This window comes from Macaca thibetana, chromosome 19, assembly GCF_024542745.1.
Source record: "Macaca thibetana thibetana isolate TM-01 chromosome 19, ASM2454274v1, whole genome shotgun sequence".
Classification (NCBI taxonomy): Eukaryota; Metazoa; Chordata; class Mammalia; order Primates; family Cercopithecidae; genus Macaca; species Macaca thibetana.
In genome coordinates, this window is record NC_065596.1 from 48,174,316 (window position 1) to 48,191,874 (window position 17,559).

At 45.0% G+C, this 17,559-nt stretch overlaps 1 protein-coding gene across 1 annotated transcript in view; it reads left to right on the plus strand.

The window, feature by feature from the left end:
• Window positions 1-17,559, plus strand: part of PEPD (peptidase D) — an 873,572-nt gene that overhangs the window by 92,685 nt on the left and 763,328 nt on the right. The window lies entirely within an intron of this gene.

Below are 17,559 nucleotides of genomic sequence, written 5' to 3' on the forward strand. Positions count from 1 at the left end.
TGGGAGAGTCGTTTGAACCCGGGAGGCGGAGGTTGCAGTGAGCCAGGATCGCACCATTGCACTCCAGCTGGGGCAACAGAGTGAGACTTCATCTCAAAAAAAAAAAAGAAAGAAAAATTAGAATTGTAGCTGGGCTGGTGGCTCACGCGTATAATCCCAGCACTTTGGGAGGCTGAGGTGGGAGGACCACTTGAGCCCAAGAGTTCCAGACCAGCCTGGGCAGCATGGCCAGACCCTGCCTCTACAAAAACTTATTTATTTATTTATTTTTTGTCAAACAGGGTATTGCTGTGTCACCCAGAGTGGACTGCAGTGATGCAGTCACGGCTCACTGCAGCGTTGAGCTCCTAGACTCAAGCAATCCTCTCACCTCAGCCTCCCGAGTAGCTGGGACTGAAAGTGTGCACCACCACGTTGGCTAATTTTTTTTAAAATTTTTTTTTTTATTTTTTCAAGATGGAGTCTCACTCTGTCACCCAGGCTGTAGTCCAGTGGTGCAATCTTGTCTCACTGCAACCTCTGCCTCCTAGGCTCAAGCAACTCTCCTGCCTTAGCCTCCCAAGTAGCTGGGATTATAGGCGTGTGCTACCATGCCCAGTTAATTTTTGTATTTTTAGAAGAGGCAGTGTTTCACTATGTTGGCCAGGCTGGTCTTGAACTCCTGACCTCAAGTGATCTGCCCACTTTGGTCTCCCAGAGTGCTGGGATAATGGCTGTGAGCCACCACACCTGGCCCGTGCCAGCTAGGTAAAGCAAATTTTTTTTAGGGACAAAATTTTACCTTGTTGCCCAGGATGGTCTTGGACTCCTGGGCTCAAGCAATCTGCCTGCCTTAGTCTCCCAAAGTGATGGGATTATAGGTGTGAGCCACTGTGCCTGGCCCAAACAATTATTTTTATTTTATTTATTTATTTATTTTGAGATGGAGTTTCACTCTGTTGCCCAGGTTGGAGTGCAGTGGCGTGATCTCGGCTCACTACAACCTCCACCTCCTGGGTTCAAGTGATTTTCCTGCCTCAGCCTCCTGAGTATCTAGGACTACAGGTGCACACCACCACGCTAGGCTATTTTTTAAAATTATTTTTTATTAGAGATGGGGTTTCACCATGTTGGCCAGGTTGGTCTTCAGCTCCTGATTTCAAGTGATCCACCAGCCTTGGCCTTCCAAAGAGCTGGGATTACAGGCGCGAGGCACCCCAACTGGCCTAAAAATTTTTTAAAAAATTAGCCAGGCATGGTGATACATGCCTTTTTGGTCTTGGCTACTTGGGAGGCTGAGGTGGGAGGATACTTTGATCCTGGCAATGTGCCAAGTCTTCACCTGCACTCTTGCAGACACCTCAGCTTGTGTATCCACACCTGCCCTCAAAACAGCCACCTTGGCCGAGCGCAGTGGCTGACAAAGCCATGAGAATCACTTGAACCTGGGAGGCAGCGGTTGCAGTGAGCTGAAATCGTGCCACCGCACTCCAGCCTGAGCGACAGCGCCAGACTCAATCTCAAACAAAGCAAAACAAAACCCAGTCACCTCTTAGTCTAGGGAAAACATACACCCACATGGCAATATAATGCCCCTCAGGATACAGCATGCAGGAAAGAGAGGCCTACCCTGGAAACAAACTGGAGGCTGTTTGGGCATGGAATTCTGGAGGTTTTGGGGACTGGGACATGGATTAGAGTCAGGGGCCAAATCTGGCCCTTCACTTGATTTTTGTAAATAAAACTTTATTGGAATATAGCCATGCTAATTCATTTATGTATTATCTTTAGCTGCTTTCAGGCTACAATGGCAAAGTCAAATTGTGACACAGACCATGTGGCCTGCAAATCCTAAAATATTCACTCTCTGGTCCTTTAGAGAAAAAATTTGCCAACCTGTCCTCCAGAACGTGGCAGTGGGCAGGCTCCAATGGGCTTGACCCCTTGGCTGTGAACTTGAGAGCAAGGCTGGGGGAGGGTATCAGAGTGGACTTCCCTAAAGTGGGGGAAGCCCCAGCCCAGAATCTGACCATGAGGAAACATCAGACAAAGCGAAATTGAAGACATTCTACTGAAACAATAGGCTTGTTCTCTTCAAAATGTCCATGTCATGAAAGGAAAAAAAAAAAAAGTTAAAGAAGCATTCCAAATTAAAGAAGACAAAAGAGGCCCTGGCGCAGTGGCTCACGCCTGTAATCCCAATACTTTGGGAGGCTGAGGCCAGCAGATCACTTGAGGTCAGGAGTTCGGGACCAGCCTGGCCAACATTGCAAAACCGTGTCTCTACCAAAAATACAAAAATTAGCTGGGTGTGGTGACAGGTACCTGTAATTCCAGCTACTTGGGAGGCTGAGGCACGAGAATAACTTCAACCCAGGAGGCAGAGGCTGCAGTGAGCAGAGATCAGGCCACTGCACTCCAGCCTGGGAGACAGACTGAGACTCCATCTCAAAAGAAAAGAAAAGAAAAAGCATTTTGGCTGATATAACTGATGCAATCCCCACTAGTGGTCTTCTTAGGCTTATTCAAACTCACGAGATGACCACGAGTCACATTCAGAGTATTTAGAAGGATGAAGCGCGGGGGCCCCAGCTGTCACGAAGGCAGCTTCCTTCAGATAGTCATTCCTCAAATCTAGTGTCCTTGGTGCAGTTCACTCAGTAGATACAACGAGACAGGCGAGATCTACATTGGGCCTTTAGGAGAGCTGCCCTAAATGCTGGATTCATTGATGATTTTGAGGCAGGGTCTCACTCTGTCACCTAGGCCGGAGTGCAGTGACACAATAGTGGCTCATCGCAGCTTCTAACTCCTGGACTCAAGCGCTTCTCCTGCCTCAGCCTCCAAAGTAGCTGGAACCTCAAGTGCATGCCTCCATACCTGGCTAATTAATTTTTTTTTTTTTTGTAGAGATGGAGTCTCACTATGTTCCCATGTTGGCCTTGAACTCCTGGGCTCAAACAAGTCTCCTACCTCAACCTCCCAAAGTGCTGGGATTATAGCCACGAACCACTGCTTTCAGCATTCCTGATTTAAAAGCCTTGTGCCCCAAAGGAGACAACCCCATAACCATTCCATAAACATAGCTTCCAGGGTCTCTGCAAGGGACATGCCCAGTTACAAGAATTCCACACTTAGAAAGCAAAAACTGGTATAAACACCACATATAACTACCCGGTGATTCCAGGTACCAGGTACCAATGATCATTTTGACTCTAAGCAATAGTTGCCTAGCAATGTAGTTGACACATACTTTCAGGGAAATAACCCTAAGGTTAGATTCTCATGCAGAAGCATTTTGTTAAACTTTTGCCAATGGTGTACCTCCAAGACTTTGGTTAACACCTTTGACAAAAAAGGACAAGTTCAGGCTGGGTGCGGTAGCTCACACCTGTAATCCCAGCACTTTGGGAGGCTGAGGCAGGAGGATTGCCTGAGCCCAAGAGTTCAAAACCAGCCTGGGCAACATGATGAGACCCTGTCTCTACAAAAAAATTAGCCAGGCGTGGTGGTGTGCGCCTGTAGTCCCAGATACTGGAGAGGCTGAGGCAGGAGAACTGCTTGAGCCCAGGAGTTTGAGGCTGCAGTGAGCTATGATCACACCACCGCGCTTCAGCCTGGGTTCCACAATGAGACTGTCTCAGAAAAACAACAACAACAACAACAACAACAACAAAAAACAAGTTAGTACTTTCGGTGATCACCAGGATTTGTATTTTATTTCTATTTCTATTCCCCAATGGGATGTCATCCCATATGCTAGGCAACTGAAACAGTTTTAGGCAACCGAATTAGTCTTTATTATGCATGCGATACTCCTTTTATTCCGTGAATTCTAAACATTTTCCTTCCTCCCTCCCTCCCTCCCTCCCTCCCTTCCTTCCTTCCTTCCTTCCTTCCTTCCTTCCTTCCTTCCTTCCTTCCTTCCTTCCTCTCTCCCTTCCCCTCCCCTCCCCTCCACTTCCCTTCCCTTCCCTTCCCTTTCTGATGGAGTCTTGTTCTGTCACCCAGGCTGCAGTGCAGTGGTGCGACCTCCGCTCACTGCAATCTCCTTCTTACTTCAAGTGATTCTCATGTCTCAGTCTCCTGAGTAGGTGGGATAACAGGCATGTGTCACCACATCCAGCTTTTTATTTATTTATTTATTTATTTATTTATTTATTTATTTAAGTAGAGACAGGGTTTCTTTATATTGGCCAGGCTGGTCTCAAACTCCTGGTCTCAAGTGATCCACCTGCCTTGGCCTCCCAAAGTGCTGGGATTACAGGTGTGAGCCACTGTGCCCGGCATATGTGTGTGTGTATATATATATATATTTTCTGGCCTAGATATTTTACATAAACGATATCCCATGATAGTTTTTAACAAAACCAACTTACTACAGTGAAAGTTGTTTAAGCATTTTATAAAAAGTATATTTTCCCCCTGTCTGCCATATGTAAATGAAGGGTTTTATCCAGTCTTAAAGTATGACTTAGACCTTTAAAATAAACAATTATTTATGACTGCTTAAAAAAATCTCCTGTCACTTTAGAAAATGTCCACATTCCTATGAATTTTCACTAGATGGCGGCAGAGGACACTGGTCCGACTCCAATGCAGGGTTCAGTTGACTGGTGCACCCTCAGCCCATAGCTTTTCAGACTCACGGATGCTGTTTAGGTTACCCCTTCCACACTCGGAGAGCTTTCTTTAACGTTTTAATGGGATTTCACCAAATCCTACTAATCTGTTGCCATTGTAGCCCTGCCTGTCTGCTTTAGCTCTATATGGTCTTGGGGGTTCCCAAACGTTTCTCCCTCATAAATTGGAGTTTGGAGGAGTTGGAGTGAATCTGGCAGTTCCCCTGCTTTGTCAAGTGGCAGTCCCATCCCAAGAACGGGGTCTGCAGGATCATTCCATTGTCTTCACCTTCCATCTCCAACACCCATCCCAGCCAGACATGAATCCGTCCCCACAGCCCGGCCACAGGTAGGTTTCTACCTGGATCCTCTTCATGAACACTGAGCAGTTTCTCCTCTTAATATGAATTTGGTTTCATTTCAACCCACATCTGCTCCCCATCATGGGCTGGAGAGCTTTCCATGCCAGGAGCTGGGTAGATGGACGCTGTTACCTAGGCATTCAAAGCCTCGTCTACATTTCCTTCCTTATCCCTGTCATCTCATAGTTCCTTGGCCAAATGAAATGTAGGGACTGAAAGTCTAGTTTACTGTTGCCACCACTCTGCAATGCCCACCGGGGTCTTCTTATATTCAACTAAACACTGATTCACGGGCCGGGTGCAGCGGCTCACACCTGTAATTCCAGAACTGTGGGAGGCCGAGGTGGGCGGATCACTTGAGGTCGGGAGTTTGAAACCAGCCTGGCCAACATGGTGAAACCTCATCTCTACTAAAAAAAAAAAACAAACAAAAAAAAAAAAAAATTAGCCAGGTGTGATGTCGTGCACTTGTAGTCCCAGCTACTTGGGAGGGTGAGGCAGGAGAATAGCTTGAACTCAGGAGGTGGAAGTTGCAGTTAGCCAAGATCTTGCCACTGCACTCCAGCCTGGGTGACGCAGCGAGACTCCATCTCAAAAGCAAAAACAGACAAAAAACATTGATTCAACTGGCCTGTTCAGAAGGACTCATGGCAGGAATCACACACACCAGCAAGGCAGAATCAGGCATTCCAGCAGCAGGAAGCTTTGTAGCAGTTAACTCAGCAGAGGGCTCAGGTACAAGAAGACAAGATCTGCATTGAGCAGGTGCATGAGCTGCGCCGACTTAAAAGCTTCATGCCCTCTAGCAAACGGTATCTTCAGTAACAATGCAATTGGAATTGCATTAAACCTGTATATCATTTTCAGGCTGATTGTCATCTCTACTGTGTTGAGTCTTATAGTCCATGAACATGGCATGTCTTTTCATTTATTCAAGTCTTGGATTTCTTTCATAAACATTTTGTATTTGTATGTACTATATCATCCTTTTTTTTTTTTTTTTTAGATGGAATTTTGCTCTTGTTGCCCAGGCTGGAGTGCAGTGGCACACTCTTGGCTCACTGCAACCTCCACCTCCCCGGTTCAAGCGGTTCTCCTGCCTCAACCTCCGAAGTAGCTGGGATTACAGGTGCCTGCCACCACGCCCAGCTAAAGTTTTGTATTTTCAGTAGAAACGGGGTTTCACCACGTAGGCCAGGCTAGTCTCGAACTCCTGACCTCAGGTGAGCTGCCCAACCTCGGCCTCCCAAAGTGCTGGGATTACAGGTGTGAACCACTGTGCCTGGCTCATACTTTCAATTGTTGTTTTCAAATGTACTCCTTCTACTTATATAAAAAAGGTTAACTGGAAAGCAGCCTGAGGCAGGTCCTTTAGGAAGTATCCAGAAGGCATTATTATGATCACAGGAGGTGACAGCTGCATGCATGTTATTGTCCCTGAAGACCTTCTAGTGGGCTGAGATGTTAGGGTGGAAGACAATGATATTGATGATCCTGACCTTGTGTAGACCCGGGCTTATGTGTGTGTTTATGTTTTAGTTTTTAACAAAAAAGTTTAAAAAGTAAAAAAAAGGCCGGGCGCAGTGGCTCAAGCCTGTAATCCCAGCACTTTGGGAGGCCGAGACGGGCAGATCACGAGGTCAGGAGATCGAGACCATCCTGGCTAACACGGTGAAACCCCGTCTCTACTAAAAAATACAAAAAACTAGCCGGGCGAGGTGGCGGGCGCCTGTAGTCCCAGCTCCTTGGGAGGCTGAGGCAGGAGAATGGTGTAAACCCAGGAGGCTGAGCTTGCAGTGAGCTGAGATCTGGCCACTGCACTCCAGTCTGGGCGACAAAGCGAGACTCCGTCTCAAAAAAAAAAAAAAATAAAAAAAATAAAAATAGAAAAAATTCATGGAATAAGGATATAAAGAAAACGTTTTTTGCAGCTGTACAATATGTTAAGGTGTGTTACTACAAGAGTACAAAAGTCAAACATTAAAAAAGCTTATAAAGTTACAGAAAGCTAAAATTAATTTATTATGGAACAAATAAAAACATTAAAAAATAAATTCGGTGTTGCCTAAGTGTACAGTGCTTATAAAGTTGAGAGTAGTGTACAGTAATGTCTTAGGCCTTCACGTTCACTCACCACTCATTCACTCACTCATCTGGAGTAACTTTCAGTCCTACAAGCTCCATCACGGTAAGTGTCCTGCACAGATGTACCTTTTGAAAAATATTTTGTATTATATTTTTACTATACTTTTTCTATGTTTAGATACACAAACACTTAATTTTTTTTTTTTTAGATGGAGTGTCTCTCTGTTGCCCAGGCTGGAGTGCAGTGGCATAGATCTCGGCTCACTGCAATCTCTGCCTCCTGGCTTCAGGAGATTTTCCTGCCTCAGCCTCCTGAGTAGCTGGGATTACAGGCGCCCGCCATCACGCCCAGCTAATTTTTGTATTTTTAGTAGAGACAGGGTTTCACCATGTTGGTCAGGCTGGTCTTCAACGCCTGACCTCAAGCAATCCACCTGCCTTGTCCTCCCAAAGTGGGATTACAGGCATGAGCCACTGCACCTGGCCAATACCTACTACGGTGTAACAGTTGACCACAGTGTAACATGCTGTACAATTAATTTAGGGGCGTAGGAGTAATAGATGATACCATATAGTATAGGTGGGTAAAGGCCAGGCCATTTAGGTTTGTGTAAGTGCACTATGAGGTTTGCATAATAATGAAATCACCTAATGACACCTTCCTCAGAAAGTATATCCATCGTTAAGTGGCACAGGACTGTGTTCCATTGTGTGGATACAATCTATTTACTCATTCTATTGTTGATGGATGTTTGAGTTGTTTCCAGCTTTTAGCTATTATGAATAAAACTTCTATGAACATTATCATACATGTGTTTTGGTGGACACAGCACTCATGTTGGATCTATACTGAGAATGGAGTTGCTAGATCACAGAGTATGTTCAGCTTTGGTAGATGCCGTGTGTTTTCCATCATAGTGGCGTTGAGCATGTTGGTTTGTAGTGGTGTTGTGACAGGGAGCAGGACTCGACCCCGCAGGTGGAACTTGGACACTGGACCAAATTGAGGACTAGCTAAAACAGGGACTGAGTAGAAGCATCTTTCCATAAGACACCCCTAGTGGTGTGCTCTGTCACTTTACCATTGCCATGGCACCACTCAGAAGTCATCAGCTCATTGCCATCGCTTTCCATGGCAATGACCTGATGGCCCAGAAGTTACCACGCTTTTTCTAATAATCTCTGCATAATCTGTCCCTTAATTTGCATATAATTAAAAGTGTGTATACGCGTGACTGCAGCACTGCCTCTGAGCTGCTCCTCTGGGCACACTGCCTGTGGGTGGCCCTGCTCTGCAAGGAGCGGCCCCTCTGCTGCTGTTATTCACGGCTGCTTCAAGAAAGGTTGCTAACACCATCAGCTTGCCCTTGAATTCTCTTCTGGGCAAAGCCAAGAACCTTCTTGGATTAAGCCCCAATTTTGGGGTCCACATGACCTGCAACAGCATCTCTGTCCTGGTTTTAATTTGCAAATGGACTAATGATGCTAAACACCTTTTCTTCTGCTTATTGGCCTGTGGCTATCCTCTTTGGTGAAGGTCAGGGCAAGCCTGTGCGCCTCCCCTCCTCTAAAAAAACTGGGCCTGGCTAATGCCTGTAATCCCAGCACTTTGGGAGGCTGAGGCGGGCAGACCACGAGGTCAGGAGATTGAGACCATCCTGGCTAACACGGTAAAACCTGTTTCTACTAAAAATACAAAAAATTAGCCGGGCGTCGTGGCACGAGCCTGTAGTCCCAGCTACTTGGGAGGCTGAGGCAGGAGAATCGCTTGAACCCAGGAGACAGAGGTTGCAGTGAGCCAAGATTGTGCCACTGCACTCCAGCCTGGGTGACAGAGTGAGACTCTGTCTCAAAAAAAAAGAAAAGAAAAGAAAAAAAGAAAAATTAGTCGTCAGTCTTTTTCTTATCAATTTCTAGGGCTCTTTGATACATGTTTTACAATATGTTCTCCTGGCCTGTCACTTACCTTTTCACCTTCTTAATGGTGTTTTTTGAGGTACACACATTTTACTAATTAATGTACAACTGAAAGTTATTCTATAAATTATTGATCTTTCATGGTTACTGGCATCTGCATCCTGTTTAAGGAACCTTTCCCTATGCTTACACATTAACATGATCTGTTATATTTTCTTTAATAGTGTTCTTGGTTTGCCTTTCACATTGAGGTCGATGATGCTTCTCAAATTAAATTTTGTGTTTGGTGTTAGGTAGGGGTAAAGGTTGTGAAAGAAAAATAGAAACTCAGGACCCCAATTCACTATGCCATTCCATTCTGTGAGAGTACACAGAAAAAAAAATTCACTATGCAAAAAGGAGAAAAAATTAAGCTGAAAGCTGAATCAGGCAAGAACCTAACTTTCCTTTCGTTCCTAAGCAGAGAGCTGTGGATAAAAGGTTGAAGATCTCCACAGGTAGTTATGCTATGTTCACCTTATCTTATGTAAAGTGCTGATTTACTGAGCAGGAGACTAATAACATGATTGACTGTTCACTCCCCTATGCGCTCTTTTTCTTTTGCAACATGTGGATTTAGTAATGTAACCATTCCCTCCCGCCTGCTTTTTCCCTTTAAATACTGAAGCCTTTAAAGTCATCTTTGGAGAAATGCACAGACCTCTCTCAGGTCCTTGGAAAAATAAACTTCTAAATTGATGGAGACCTGTCTCAGATACTATTTGGTTTATAAGATTCACTTTTTTATATGAATATCTAATTGACCCACACTCATTTAGTGAAAAGACCACCCATCCCTCCATTGAATTGTATTGCAGGTTCAAACCAGTGCAATAGGCAAGAAAAAGAAATAAAAGGCATCCAGACCGGAAAGGAAGAAGAGAATGGTCTTTATTCACAGCTGACATGATTGTCTACATGGAACATCCTATAGAATGTATAAAAAGCTACTCTAATAAGTGAGTTTAGCAAATGTTCAGGATACAAGATCAACAGACAAAAATCAATTATGTTTCTATATATTGGCAAAAAACTAAAAATTTAAAATATATTTTAATTAAATTAAAAAATTTAAATAAGTTTTAAATTAAAAAATTAAAAATAGTCTGGACACAGTGGCTCATGCCTGTAATCCCATCACTCTGGGAGGCTGAGGCAGGAGGATTGCTTGTGGCCGGGAGTTTGAGGTGTCAGTGAGCTATGATCATGCCACTGCACTCCAGCCAGGTGACAGATGAGACTCTGTTTCTAAAACACACACACAAAAAAACAATTTAAAAGAGCACAAAAGTATGATACACTTAGGAATGAATCTGACCAAAGATGTACAAGGCCTGCTCATGAAAAGTACAAAACATTTCTGAGAGAAATTACAGGATATCTAAGTAAATGGAAATATATACCACATCCATAGAGTTTGAAAGACCATATTTTTAAGGTGTTAATTTTCCTATATTGATCTTCAGATTCACTGGAATTTCGGTCAAATCCCAGTAGGCTCTTTTTGTTGAACTAGATAAGCTGATTCTAAGATTCATTTAGAAATGCAAAGGACATGGAGTAGCCAAAACAACTTTGAGAAAAAAATAGTTGGAAGATTAAAACTATCTGATCTCGGCTGGGTGCAGTGGCTCACGCCTGTAATCTCAGCACTTTGGGAGGCCTAGGCGGGCAGATCACCTGAACTCAGGAGTTCAAGACCAGCCTGGCCAACATGGTGAAACCCCGTCTCTACTAAAAATACAAAAAATTAGCTGGGCGTGGTGGTGTGTGCCTGTAATCCCAGCTACTTGGGAGGCTGAGGCAGGAGAATCGCTTGAACCTGGGAGGCAGAGGTAGCAGTGAGCCAAGATTGCGCCATTGCACTCCAGCCTGGGCAACAAGAGCGAAACTCCATCTCAAAAACAAACAAACAAACAAAACCTATCTGATTTCAAGACTTACTATAAAGCTATGATAATCAAGACCATGTGCCATCAGTGTCAAGACACATAAATAGGTTAATGAGCAGAATGGAGATTTCATAAGAAACTCACATTTATGTGATCAATTAATTTTCAACAAAGTGGCAAAGGTAATTCAGAAAAAAAATAATCTTTTCAACAAATGGCTGAAATAATTGGATATCTATATGCAAAAAGTTAACTTTGACCCATATCTCACACTATATATAAAAATTAACATAGTAGATCATGGATGTAATTCTAAAATTTAGAACTATAAAAGTTCAAGAGAAAAATATAATACAGGAGAAAATCTTTGGGTTAGGCAAATATTTGTTAGATAGGACACTAAAGGCACAAGCTACAAATTAAAATATTGACAAATCACTTTGGGAAGCCGTGGTGGATGCATTGCCTGAGGTTAGGAGTTGGAGACTAGCCTGGCCAACATGTTGAAACCCTGTCTCTAAAAAAATTACAAAAATTAGCTAGGCGCGGCAGTGCGTGCCTGTAATCCCTGCTACTTGAGAGGCTGAGGCAGGAGAATCACTGGAACCCGGGTGGTAAAGGCTGCAGTGAGCCCAGATCACACCACTGCACTCCAGCCTGGGAGAAAGAGCGAGATTCCGTCTCAAAAAAATTTGACAAATTAAACTTTATCAAAATTAAGAATGCTTTTGAAATATGCTTTTAAGAGAATAAAAGGATATTATTTATGAAGGCCATATTTATAAGGGCCGGGTGCAGTGGTTCACACCTGTAATCCCAGCATTTTGGGAGGCTGAGGCAGGCAGATTGCTTGAACCCAGGAGTTTGAGACCAGCTTGGGTAACGTGGCGAAACCCTGTCTCTACAAAAAGTACAAAAATTAGCTGGGTGTGGTGGCTTGCACCTGTATTCTCAGTTACTCAGGAGGTTGAGGTGGGAGGATCGATTGAGCCTGGGAGGTTGAGACTGCAGTGGGCCGTGATTGCACCACTGCACTCCAGGCTGGGTGACAGAGCGAAACCCTGTCTCAAAAAAAAAAAAAAAAAAAAAAAAAAAAAAAAATGAAACACATATCTGAAAAGACATACTCAGATTTTTATGAATAGTAATAAAGAACCTCATTTTAAAAATGGGCAAAATATTTGAATTCACATTTCACCAAAAAATATATATGAATGGCAAATAAGCTCATGAAAGGATGTTTAATGTCTTTTAAAAATTTTATATGTATATATTTTTTGAGACACGGTCTCACTGTGTCACCCAGACTGGAGTGCAGTCGTGCGATCTTGGCTTACTGCAACCTCCACCTCCTGGGCTCAAGTAATCCTCCCATTTCAGTCTCCCCAGTAGCTGGGACTATGGGCTCAGACCACCACACCCAGCTAATTTTTGTATTACTTTTGTAGAGATGGGGTTTTGACATGTTGCCCAGGTTGGTCTTGAACTCCTGGGCTCAAACCATCTGCCCACTTTGGCATCCCAAAGTGCTTGGTATAAATTTTTTTGTATTAAAAATAAAAAAAAAAAAATAGAGAAGTGGCTTCGCCATGTTGCCCAGGCTGGTCTCGAACTTCTGAGCTCGAGCAATCCTCTCGCCTCTGCCTCCCAAAGTACTGGGATTACAAGTGTGTGCCACCATACCGAGTCAAGGATGCTTAATGTCATTAGATAAGTAAAAAACCTACAGCAAGATACCACTACATACTTTTAGAATGTCTAACAAGTGTTGGACATATGGATCTAGAACTCTCATTCACTTCTGGTGGGAATGTGAAATGGAACAACCACTTTGTGTTTTTCTTTTTTTTTTTTTGAGATGAGTCTCACTCTGTCGCCCAGGCTGGAGTGCAGTGGCATGATCTCAGCTCACCGCAACCTCCTCCTCCTGGTTCAAGCGATTCTCCTGCCTCAGCCTCCCGAGTAGCTGGGATTACAGGCGCCTGACATCATGCCCAGCTAATTTTTGTACTTTTAGTAGAGATGGGGTTTTGCCCTGTTGGCCAGGCTGGTCTTCAACTCCTGACCTCAGGTGATCTACCCACCTTGGCCCTCCAAGGTGCTGAGATTACAGGCATGGGCCACCATGCCCAGTCTGGAACAACCATTTTGAAAAATAGTTTGGGTCTACAGCCATATCACCCTAAACACACCTGATCTCATCTGAAAAACAGTTTGGCAGTTTCTTAAAAAGTTGAACATACACCTACTGTTTGACACAACCATTTCACTGCTAGCTATTAATCCAAATAAAGGCGTGCATTCATACAAAGACTGGCACACCCATGTTGATAGAAGCTTTGTTTGTTACAGCCAGAAACTGAAAAGTGAACAACGGAGGAATGGATTTCAAAAATTGCAGTATATCAATACAATGGAATTCTACTCAGCAATGACAAAAAATGAACTACTGATCTACTCAGCAACATGGATGAATTTCAAAATAGTTAATTAAGCTTGACTGTGTAACTTCCAGACCAGTTTTATCTGGCCATACTTTCTTGATAACAGGATGTCTAATTATTTTGCAAGCAAAGAACTCAGAAGTCAAACCGTGCCCCAAAGGGTTAAAGAAACGGGTGACTAACAGGTTTTTTTTTGAGATAGAATTTTGCTCCATCCCCTAGGCTGGAGTGCAGTGGTGTGATCTCAGTTCACTGCAACCTTCTCCCGGGTTCAAGAAATTCTCCTGCCTCAGCCTCCGGAGCAGGTGGGATTATAGGCGCTTGCCACTATGCCCAGCTAATCTTTGTATTGTTAGTAGAGACAATGGATTTCACCATGTTGGTCAGCTGGTCTCAAACTCCTGATCGAGGCAGGTGATCCACCTGCCTCAGCCTCCCAAAGTGCTGGGATTACAGGCTTGAGCCATTGCACCTGGCCAGGAATTCTTGGAGCTTACACGATGGCAGATACGAAAAGAAACATGTTGCGGGAACTCCCTTTAATTATAAGGGAATGAAACTGGCTGAAATCAGTTGGAACCAATATGGCCAACTGGAGTCTGCAGAAAGAGGCTGCTAACATCACAGGCTGAACTGCCACAGCATGTTCCATACTAACTCTCGCATCCTGGATTTGCACATGCAACCCATCCAGAGGCAACTGTGCATGCCCAAGGACTTCCCAGACCTCCCCTTTCTTTCCACCTGTAAATTCCTAACTCATCCCCTAAACCTTCTTACTAAATGTTCTGCCTTAAGGCTAGCATGGCGAGATAGACTTGATCTGGCCTCCTGTCTCCTTGCTGGTCAACAGGCAATAAAGCTTTCCTTTTCTCAAAACCTCATGCCATAGTATTGGCCTCTATGCTCATCACGAAGGGACCTCTTGGCCTCGGTAACTGTCCTCTACCCTGAGAAAAAGCAGATAGTATATGATTCCTTAACATACAATTCTATAGGATGCAAACTAATCCACAGTGACCAAAAGCAGATTCACGGTTATCTGAGGAACCGATATGGCAAGCTGTGACTGGGAGGAAGGGTTATAAACGGGTAGAAGGAAATTTTTGGGGGTGATGGATATGTTCATTCTCTTGATTGTGGTAGTGGTTTCAGGGATGTAAACACACATATGTAAAAGGCAAACTGTATGCTTTAAATATGTACAGGCTTTACACCAGCACTTCAATGAGGCTGTTTAAAATTTTCAAAGGTGTGGGAAAGAACACAGAGGCCACACACGTGGTGGTGGAAATGGTCCAGGCTTTGCTATTGAAGTTGCGCTGGTGTCCTTTGTCAAGTCACTTAGAACTCTCAGCTGCAAAGATAATACCGCCCTGGCAGGGATTAAGAAATAGTGAATAGGCCGGGTGCAGTGGCTCACACCTGTAATCCCAGCACTTAGGGAGGCCGAGGAGGGTGAATCACTTGAGGTCAGGAGTTCAAGCCCAGTCTGGCCATTATGGCAAAACTCTTGTTTCTACTAAAAGTACAAAAATTAGACAGGCGTGGTGGCAGGCACCTGTAATCCCACCTGAGGAGAATCACTTGAACCCGGGAGGCAGAGGTTGCAGTGTGCCGAGACTGCGCCACTGCATTCCAGCCTGGGCAACAGAGCGAGACTCTGCCTCCAAGAAAAGACAGACAGACAGACAGACAGACAGACAGACAGAAAGAATAGTGAACAGGCCGACTACGGTGGCTCACGCCGGTAATCTCAGCACTTTTACAGGCCGAGGTGAGAGATCTTTTGAGCCCAGGAGTTGGAGATCAGCCTGTGCAACATAGTGAGACCGCCCCCTCGACAAAAAATGTCATAATTAGCCGGGTGTGGTGGCCTGCGCCTGTAGTCTCAGCTATTTGGGAGTCTGAGGCGGGAGGATGACTTGAGCCCCAGGAGTTCAAAGCTCCAGTGAGCTAGCTCTGATCACGCCACTCTACTCCAGCCTGGGCTACTAAGACCTTGCATTAAGGGGGAAAAAAAAAAGAAAGAAATAAAATAAAAAGAAACAGTGAACATTCAGGCGAATTTAGGCGAAGCACAGGGCATTCGGCCAGGTGTGACACGCAACGTGGAATGGTGGCAGGCAGCCCGACTCAATTCCAGCCCCTAGCTCTTCTTGGATCTGTGACCTGAAGCACGTTCCCGAGGACCTGACGGCGCCGGTGAGACCCCGGGCCGGTTGCTGGGGTAGCACACAGGCAGCTGGAGGGGCGCGCAGGAGGGTCCGGGGCAGGGGCAGGGGCCGGGAAGGCTGGGTGGATGAGAGGGCCGGAACAGGCCAGGCGGCCAAGGAGGCATCCAGGAGCCGCGACAAACGTGCGAGCAGCCCAACAGGTGACCCACCGAGCCGCCAACCACCACCGTAACAGGACTTCCCAGCCTGCCCCGCGCCCTCGGGCGCAGGCGCAGTGAGGTGGGCGGGGGACCCCGGCCCTAGGTTCGGTGGGCGCGGCCCGGCACCTAGCCCTGCCCCAGCCGCGGTCACACCCCCTCGCCCCGCTTCCGAGGGGAGGCTCGGCTGCTGGGTTCAGTTTGCAGCCGGAGAAGGTGGGGGCATTGCCAGTGTCGAGTGGGTTTATCCTCCCTGGGTCCTTTTGCAAATTTAGGACCGTGCCCAGAGTCCCGTCAGGAGCGGGACGCCTACCCTGCACCGTCGTGCGCGCTTCAGGGGCATTATTGCAAAATAGATGCAGCACTAGGGCAGTTTGCTTCTTCCTGGGTGAGTAGTTTTTGGTTAAAAAACAGTTGTTCCTCCCCGAGTTTGTGAAAGATAACCTATGTAAAAAATAAAACAAAGAAATTCCCAAGTCCCATCTGGAAATGAAAGATAGTTTTAAAGGACACCTGCATTAGATTGCTACAATAAAGGTATATTTTCGTATTTTTTTCTTGATGCAAAACAAATAAAAAATATATATATATATTAGACAGAGTTACACTCTTGTTGCCTAGGCTGGAGTGCAGTGGCGCGATCTTGGCTCAACCTCCGCCTCCCGGATTTAAGGGATTCTCCTGCCTCAGCCTCCCGAGTAGCTGGGATTACAGGCGCCCACCACACCCAGATAATTTTGTATTTTTTAGCAGAGACAGGGTTTCACCGTGTTGGCCAGGCTGGGTCGAACTCCTGACCTCAGGTTATCTGCCTGCTTCAGGCCTCCCAAAGTGCTGAGATTATGGGCTTGAGCCACCGTGCCTGGCCAATAAAATAGATTTTTATCAAATAATTGTACTAGTACTCAGTTTAATTTGTGTGAACCCCATAAAATGTAATGTGTGAGTGCATGAGCAAATCCCAAAGATTTCACACAATCTTTTTACATTAAAAACATTTTTTTTGAGACAGGGTCTTACTCTGCTGCCCAGGCTAGAGTGCAGTGGTGTGATCATAGCTCAAAATGTAGCCTCCAGCTCCTGGGCTCAAGTGATCCTCCCACTTCAGCCTCCCAAAGTGCTAGAATTACAGGCATGCACCACTAGGCCCCGGCAGAAGTAAAATTTCTGGGTCGTAAGGTATGTATATGTTTAATTTTAGCAGTTACTGCTAGTTGGTTTTCCACAGTATTGCTTTTGTCGAAATAATCAAATTAGATTGGAGGCCAGTGCCATGCCTATAATCCTAGCACTCTGGGAGGCTGAGGTGGGAGGATTGCTTGAGCCTAGGAGTCTGAGACCACTCTGGGCAGTATCTCTACAAAAAATTTAAAAAATAGCCTGATTGGTGGCTCATACCTGTCATTCCAGCTGCTTGGGAGGCTGAGCTGGGAGGATGACTTGGGCTGGGGAGGTTGGGAGGTTGAGGCTACAGTGAGCTATGATGGCATCATTACATTCCAGCCTGGGTGACAGAGTAACACCCTGTCTCAAATAAAAACCAACCAACAAACAAAAATACCCATCTAAAGGGTTGTTTTGAAGATTAAATAAGCAATATATGGAAACTGCTTAGAAGAAGGTCTGATACACAAGATACGCCTTACAAATATTAGTTTCTTTCCTTCCAAAGGATTTTATTTGGGATATTAAGAGATCTTGATAATATTTGATCTGGAAGATATATCATGCCCTGTTACATCTTTCAGAGTGTTTAACCAAACGAAGAGAATTCTGAGACTGAGTGTTAGTCTCCTGGTTTTCTGCTGCTGGGTATATTTTATGCCAAGCACAGAATGAGAGCCT